An 8,963-nucleotide genomic window follows, 5' to 3' on the forward strand; every position below is an offset into this window, starting at 1 on the left:
TGCCATTTCCTTCTCCAATGCATGGAAGTGAAAAGTGAAAGTAAAGTTGCTCAGTCGTGTCTGACTCCTTGGGACCCCATGGACTGCAGCCCACCAGGCTCCTCCGTCCATGGGGTTTTCCAGGCAAGAGTACTGGAGTGGGGTGCCATCGCTTTAAAGTGGCAGTGGCTGGCTTTTCAGAAAATTTACAGAAGAAATCACTCTTGTGCTTCTTGAAACATTCCGTTCTGTGGACATATGTGTTTTTATGTTGGGGTGTTCTCTTCTGGATCCCATGGAATGTTTGTGCTCATGAAGTGTTAACTAGTGAACTCAAGGATCTTGCCTGTTCTTTAGATCCCTGGAGCAAGACATCCTAAGAGCCAAATTTAGTGAGCAGTGACAGCAGGAAATCGAATGCCTTTTCACGGTGCTCTCTTAAGCCCACCCAAGCCCAGTGAAGCACACTGAGGTTTTTCAGTCAATACTTGAAAATCATTGGCAGTAGTTCCAGGATTTTCACTTAACTCTGAGTTTCTTTGTGCTTTTGTTTGTCTTTAATTCTAGTTGGGTGAGGCTAGAGGAATTATGTTTCCGTTGAACTTCCTTTTTCAGAGAAGTAGCTTAACTAGTTGAAGCTATAGTTTCAGTTAAGCTGTAGTTTTAACTTTGGTATATTTCTAGGGCAGTGACTCTCAATCACTCGCATGCGTCAGAATCACCTGTCCAGGACTCCTAACCCCAGAGTTGCTGATTCATTAGGTATGGAGTAGGGTTTGAGGACTTTTATTTCTAACAAGTTCTACAGTAATGTAGATACTGATGGTGTGGAGACTCTGCTTTGAGAATCTCTATCCTAGGGGATAAATCAATGGGAACCTTTCAAAGAGAAGATATTATTCTTAGCATTATTATCCTAAGAATATAGGATATTTTTACTTCATCTTATACAGATATTCAGCAAAATCCCCAGTATAGTTGACCTTTGAGCAGCATAAGCTCAAACTATGAGGGTCCATTTACATGTGGAGTTTTTTCACTAAATGCATACTACTACAGTACAGGATGCAGTAGTAATTTTAAAATGGTCATTATTCTCTGACTTACATAAATCTTGGGTATGAATCCAAGTCTTCCTCATGAAATTCTACTATTTTACTATATTATTCTCTCCATCTAAATTAATAGCAATAGAATAAATTTACCATGTAACAAAAAGAATCTTTTAGTATACAATCAACAGATTTTCCAAAATGTAGATAATGCAGATGAGCATGGGGAAAATATAAAATGTGATACCAGCCCTGGACAAAAAACATTTTTTCTTCAACCCACTCCTACTGATTCCCACAACTACCTCTGGGTATATGCCTATTGTCTTAGAAACCCTCCGGGTCCATCAGAGAACTAGACACCATCAGCTTTATTCTAAATCAGCTGTCAGGCTCTTTACTAAATTAGTAAATAGGCATCTCGATTTATTATTCCTTCTGGAGTACTTACATTTTAAGAGACTTGGCTTAACCTAAAAAAATTTTGTTAACCTAAAAAAATATATCATAAAGGGGAGATATAGGGAATGACTAGAAAAATATCAATTTTTGGAGCAACTTTTCCCAGGCATCAAAACCAAAATGGCATAGATATACCTCAGAATGCAATTTCCGTACCATCCAAGTATTTTGCATACTAAAGGAAAGTAATATATAGTTATTGCATTTTAATATGGTAACTGCCACGTTCATTTTGACACTTAGATTATAAAAAAGAGAGATAATAATTATAATACAAAGGAAAAATAAAATTATAAAATATAAGAAATAAATTATGAGTGATTAGAAAAATAAAATTAAATGAGGCTTAAGTTGTAAAAAAAAAAAAAAAAACAACCCAGGAAATTAACATGTGATACTTTGGCCACCTGATGCAAACAGCTGACTCATTTGAAAAGACCCTGATGCTGGGAAAGATTAAAGGCAGGAGGAAAAGGGGATGACAGAGGATGAGATGGTTGGATGGCATCACTGACTCAATGGACATGAGTTTGTGTAAACTCTGGGAGTTGGTGATGGACAGGGAGGCCTGGTGTGCTGCAGTCCATGGGGCCACAAAGAGTCCGACATGACTGAGCAACTGAACTGAACAATACTATATGTTCAGTGTTGTTCAAGGGTCAGCTGTATATGAATAATGTTTATGAAGGGAAAATAGTCCTCAAAGGTAACTTTGAAGGCAGTGAGACAAATACACAAAGTATACTAATGTCAGTAATGGATATAAGTGGATGAGTAATGGGATGGCTCGATATTTGTAGGAGCTATTGGATCTCTAAAGTGTTTCAGGGACATGGCATTATCCTATGGGAGTTTCCTGGAATTTGACCTTTAAGAGTTAAATATGTGACAATTTCTGGGCATTTGAGGCTGAAGGAATAGAATATATTTAGCTCTGGAGTGAGGGTAAACTTGTCCTGTTGTGTTAGACTTGTTTGACTAAAGTCAGAACAGGATGCAATAGGAAATGACTGAAAGATGGAAATGGAGATGTAGCTAAAATTAATTCAAGATAAAGCCTGGAGAGCCCTAGGATTTAGTGGGAATGAGAGGGAGTAAATGTTGTGGTCAAAAATGGCCCCTTAGATAGGATTCTAGGTGATGGTAGAGTAGATTTTTAGAAAAGGCTGAAGATTAGTCTTTTCTTCCTAGTGGTATTTTAGTGCCTGTATTTTAAGTAGTTAGCCAGAGATGAACAGAATTCTGTCTCTGAATTCATGAAGTTCACGATCCGTGAAAATCACAGTCTTGTGGGAGAGACGGGGAAGAGAATTTAATGGAGTGCTTTAAGAGCTTCCCTGGTGGTTCAGATGGTAAAGTATCTGCCTTCAATGCAGGAGGCCTGGTTCGATCCCTTGGTCAGGAAGATCCCCTGGAAAAGAGACTGGCTACCCACTCCAGTATTCTTGATTGGAGAATTCCCTGGACAGAGGAGCCTGGTGGGCTACAGTCCATGGAGCCGCATAGAATCAAACTTGACTCATCGGCTAGCACTTTTACTTTGAGCTTCCCTGGTAGCTCAGATGGTAAAGAATGCACCTGCATTCTTGGGTAAAGAACTCTGGGTTTGATCCCTGGGTCAGGAAAATCTCCTGGAGGATGGAATGGCAACCCCCATCCCTGCCCCACCCCCCACCCCTGTATTCTTGCCTGGAAAATTCCGTGGACAGAGGAGACTAGCAGGCTATTGTCCATGGGGTTGCAAAGAGTTAGACCTGACTGAGCACCTGACACTTTTAAGAGCCATGGAAGTACCCACAGGCTCACATGAGAGAAGCCACTAGAAGATAGGAAAGGTTCTGAGGCTGGTGACACTTAAGTTTAATCTGAAAGAATGAACAGTTCAAAAATGGAGAACAGTCAAGGGCCTTCCAGGTAGCAAAAACCTCCTATTATCTCTTATGTGGAGGTGGGAGAATTCATGGCTATTGAGAGGGTCGTTTTATAGAAAAAGTGTTGGGCTTATGCGGGGGCAGGCCAATAAATGTGGTGGCTGAGAGAGGGCAGATGATGAATATGAATGCCATATTTTGAACTTTACTTGAGGAAATAAACCATAAGAAAAAAGAATTTCAAGATAGGAGACAGAGAGAGGATTCTATTTTAAATAGAGGGTTTTTCGGCAATCTCTGGGGAGGAGGAGGAGCGGTGGGTGAAGACCAAAGAGAAATACACCTGAGTGAGAAAAGATGAATTCCAGGGGGGTTCCCTCCTACCTCAGTCGGTAAAGAGTCTGCCTGAAATGCAGGAGACCTGGGTCCGATCCCTGGGTTAGGAAGATCTCCTACAGAAGGAAATGGCAACTGACTCCAGTATTCTTGCCTGGAGAATCCCATGGATAGAGGAGCTTGGCAGGCTACAGTCCATGGGGTCTCAAGAGTCAGACACGACTTAGCGACTCAACCACCATGGAGAGGTTTAGGAGCTAGAATTGATAGGATTTGGTTGGTGGGGAAGTGAGACTTTGAGGGAGATGTTGTTTGGCTTAGGTCTTAGATTTCTGGCTCTGAAATTTGGTACCCTTCATCAGTGCAGAGCATGTGAAAGGATGAATAGGCTTGGGGATTAGATGATGCATGCACTCAAAAAGACATTAAATTTAAATTCTGGGCTGAGATAATACCAGTGAGAGTATAAAGGGCATATCTGAGAAAAGTTGCCTGGGAAGTATTATTTGAATTCGGTTCAGACTGAATGTTGTGGAAGGCAGAGAGAACAAGAAAAAACTCATTAGATTCATTAATCTTGGACGTTTCGAAAGGTATTCACAAATAAAGTGGGAAAATTGAAACTGATTGTAAGAAATGTGAACTGCTCTGAAGGACATCGGGATTGAATGTGTATCGAACTTGAAAGTTAATTGAAGAAGGCAGGGTTATATTAATCTGAAATTGGAAGTAATTATCGTATTCCTTTGAAGCATGTCCCTTCTTTCTCGGTGACTCATACAGAGTGATTGGTGGTAGTTTGATAATCTGAAATTTGAAGTGTTGTATGGAAGACTAAGAAAGAAATGGCACATCAATGGAAGGTGTAAATGGAAAATTTAAAATAATGCACGGTATTAACTCTCTAATGAAAGGCAGCTTTATACAGATTGCAAGGAAGATAAATCATAATATGTTTTCAATTTAATATTTTGTCTTTCTCAGACAATTAGTCCATTCCTCATACTTCATTTACATCTACCAGTGAGATAGATTGGTTTTGGTTTCAGCTAATTTAAGGCCCACGGAACCTTAAGTATACTTTATGAAGAGGAATTCATTAAATTCTTAGATCCTCTGAAACTGTGGATCTGTGGAACTGTGGTTCTCGACTGTGGGCAGTTTTGCTTCCTCCCTCCCTCCCCGCGGGGAATATTTGGTAACATCTTAGACATTTCCGATTGTACGGACTAGGGTGAGGGGAGGTATCCAGTGAATAAAGGCAAAAATGTTGTTTAACATCCTACAATGCCCAGGATAATCCCCCACAAAGAAGAATTGTAAGGTTCAAAAGGGTTATATTGTTAAGAAACTCTGTTTTAAATTTATGTTGCCCCTATGAACCTTTGGGTTAGATAAAATTGTGAGAAATTTAGTGATTTTTTAAAAACACTAAGATAAAAGAGGCTTATCTAGGACAGGCAAAATTTAGTTCTAAAGTGATTTATGGTACAGGGAGGGAAGTGGGAGGGTGGTTCAGGATGGGGAACACGTGTACACCCATGGCGGATTCATGTTGATGTATGGCAAAACCAATACAGTATTGTAAAGTAATTCAGTTCAGTTCAGTCGCTCAGTCGTGTCCGACTCTTTGCGACCCCATGAATCGCAGCACGCCAGGCCTCCCTGTCCATCAACAACTCCCGGAGTTCACCCAGACTCACGTCCATCGAGTCAGTGATGCCATCCAGCCATCTCATCCTCTGACATCCCCTTCTCCTCCTGCCCCCAATCCCTCCCAGCATCAGAGTCTTTTCCAATGAGTCAACTCTTCGCATGAGGTGGCCAAAGTACTGGAGTTTCAGCTTTAGCATCATTCCTTCCAAAGAAATCCCAGGGCTGATCTCCTTCAGAATGGACTGGTTGGATGTAAAGAAATTAGCCTCCAATTAAAATAAATAAATTTATATTAAAAAAAGTGATTTATGTTGAACTTGGGCTAGAGATTTTTTTGAGGGGGGGCATGGTACTGATTTTTCCCATGGTGGAAATTAAAATTTTGAAACAAGTCTCACCTATAGGCAAGGGAGAATAATGTACATACAAGCAACATGGAGACTTTTGAATGTGTAGTTGAATCAGTAGTTTGGAATACACTTCCTTGACAATGTGGGTTTGTATTATATACATATAGCACGTTTAATATAAACTACAGTTAAGGAATTGGTGTAATGATGTAATAACTTACTAATAAGAATTTACACCTTATTCTTTCAAGTTCATCAGAAAGAAAATAAGTATTTGCGTGTTAAGCACTTTAAATATATTTTGTTTAATTTTCACAAATTTGAAGGTAGATATAATTCTCTTTTTTGCTTTTTTTTTAGGTCAGAAAATATACCTCAGGAAAGTAACCAAAATGTTTTCCCATTTAATCTTATTTATGCTTAATTTATAATCTTTTTATTTGTATTTGATGGATACTTGCCTTATAGAAACCATACTCATAAAGGCTTAGCTGTGGTAAGAACAGGTAATCTCTGCCTTGCATTTCTCTGAGAATTATTGTGATATATTTCATTAACTTAGAAGAATTTCAGAAAATGCTTTGACAATTTTCTCTCTGCAGAATCCCATAATGGGTTGTATGTTCAAGATAGTACAATACCCATTTAGATTTTGCCAGAAAAACTAGGGAGCTTTTGCCATTGTCTTTGAGGGACAGATTTAGGCAAGAAAGTGTTACTGCAATAGATTGATTTTGAGCCAACACTTGGAGAGAATATTGAGAGACATTTATATTTCAGGGTATTACAGAGAGACTTATTTTTTAGGATTAAGAAAGAAGTAAGCTATTAAAAATATATTAAGGTAGAAAGGGTGACTATACTAATGCTAAGTCAGGGATCTTAGTTCATGGCTCTCAGTCTCTGAAAACTATGGATCACATCGCGTCTTAAATAGCTTTGTGACTTTAGGAAAGTCTTTAAGCCTTTGGAGTCCCAGTTTTCTGCTCTGTAAATCATCAGAGTATTGTGTGGATTAAAGGAGATAATGCAGTATTGTCAACATAATGATTAATATAAAGTGCTTAATAAAGCAATTATTATTAATATACATGATATAATTAAGCATGAAGTGGAGTTAAACAGAACACAATTGGGAAATACTTCATTAATATCAGAGTCCCTTAAGATTTGTGCCAAAAAATGTGACAAAGTAAATTTTTCTTAGTGTAAGTAAAATGGATCTCTTGTTAGAGGACTTACCAGAACTTCAATTTTCTATTATGTACATTTAAGAAGAAAATATGCAACACTTGGCAAAAAGTTTTGACCTTATGCTCCATTCAATCTGCCAGTTTCTCCTGCTTCATGGTACACGGTTTGAGAAATACTGACTTGAAAAGTTCTTCACTTGGCACATTATTGTTCCAGTATAGAAGATTTATAACAATAGTGAACTTTTCTTATTGGCTCTACTGAGCATGAACTTAAAAGTCTGCAAGGGCACCTGAGCCATGTAGCTCAGTATTCTCTTAAATTGTCTCGTTAGAAACATTAGTGGTTTTGATGAGATTTTTGTTGATGTTAATACTTCATTCTTTTTCTTCCTTTGGAAAGAAATAATTAATAATTTGGTAATTGTGTATATGTGTGTAAGATATTATAAGGGTTAAGAAAGTAACATAGCAGTAATTTCCTAACACTCATCCTCATTTCCCTCTCAATAGCATTTTGGACTATTCCCTCTGTCTGTCTCTCCTTCCCTCTGGCGTTAGCTCCCATCCTATTGGCTAGTCCTTCTCTTTGCTTTGCTGGTTTCTCCTCTACTTCTAGCCCTTATGCATTGGGTTTCTCAGATCTCAATCAATCCTAGACCTCTTGTCTAGCTATACTTGTCTCATTGTAGCTTTATGACTTTACACTTTATACTGACAACTCCCCAGATTATATTAGTATCTCCAACTTAGATTTCTAGCTTCAACATCCTCCTTGTATGTCTAATTACCAGTTGCTTCATATTTCTGTTTTGTCTGTTATGTGTCTCAGACCTCCCATGTCTAAAAACCAAACCCACTGTTTCCATTACTGCTGCTACCTGGCATTGTTACCTATCTAGGTACCCTATCTAGGTACTGATACCCAGCTCTAGCCTATGCTAACCTGCCATTGTTACCTATCTAGGTACCCTATCTAGGTTCTGATACCCAGCTCTAGCCTATGCTAACCTGGCATTGTTACCTATCTAGGTACCCTATCTAGGTTCTGATACCCAGCTCTAGCCTATGCTAACCTGGCATTGTTACCTATCTAGGTACCCTATCTAGGTTCTGATACCCAGCTCTAGCCTATGCTAACCTGGCATTGTTACCTATCTAGGTACCCTATCTAGGTTCTGATACCCAGCTCTAGCCTATGCTAACCTGGCATTGTTACCTATCTAGGTACCCTATCTAGGTTCTGATACCCAGCTCTAGCCTATGCTAACCTGGCATTGTTACCTATCTAGGTACCCTATCTAGGTTCTGATACCCAGCTCTAGCCTATGCTAACCTGGCATTGTTACCTATCTAGGTACCCTATCTAGGTTCTGATACCCAGCTCTAGCCTATGCTAACCTGGCATTGTTACCTATCTAGGTACCCTATCTAGGTACTGATACCCAGCTCTAGCCTCTGCTATAATTGATAAGTGTCAGTATTGATATATATTTTGTATAATTGAATGCATTTGATATAATTCTTTGATATAATTGAAGCTCATAACTCCATTTAGTAAAAAGAGTGTGCATCATGGACACTAAATTCTGTATTCAGGAATTGTCTGTTTCTGGGTTACCATCTATCTGGAGATATGCATGTGTGAGTCTCAATTGTGAAATCAGTTTTATATAATAGCAAACATATTCCACAAAAGTAGAAATGAAGATTTGCAAACAGGCTGTGGTTGAGAGAGAAACAAAACCCCGCTTTCAGCTCCCGCAGTAGCGCTGTTCCGTTTCATTTTCTAAGGGGGACTGTGTGCCAGTGTCCTCGAATGCATGTTTTTTTCTTTTTCCCCCTTTCTCTTTAAGTGAAACTTAGCTATTCTTAGTAGCGTGTGGGAGGGGTATGAAATTTAATAACAAATTATTTTTAACGAGCTGGTACTTACTCATTTGTCATGTTTGGAATCAGCGTTACAGTTGCTAGGGCAAAAACTGTTGGATTTCCAAGAGTTTTTTTCTCACATAGGTAAGTACAGAAATCATCAAATTTATCTATTTGTGCTCACTAATTATC

The 8,963-nt window shown here is 38.8% G+C and overlaps 1 protein-coding gene across 7 annotated transcripts in view; it reads left to right on the top strand.

The window, feature by feature from the left end:
- Positions 1 to 8,963, top strand: part of LMO7 (LIM domain 7) — a 219,928-nt gene that overhangs the window by 135,559 nt on the left and 75,406 nt on the right. The window lies entirely within an intron of this gene.

Source organism: Bison bison, unplaced genomic scaffold (assembly GCF_000754665.1).
Source record: "Bison bison bison isolate TAMUID 2011002044 unplaced genomic scaffold, Bison_UMD1.0 scf7180017864128, whole genome shotgun sequence".
Taxonomy (NCBI): Eukaryota; Metazoa; Chordata; class Mammalia; order Artiodactyla; family Bovidae; genus Bison; species Bison bison.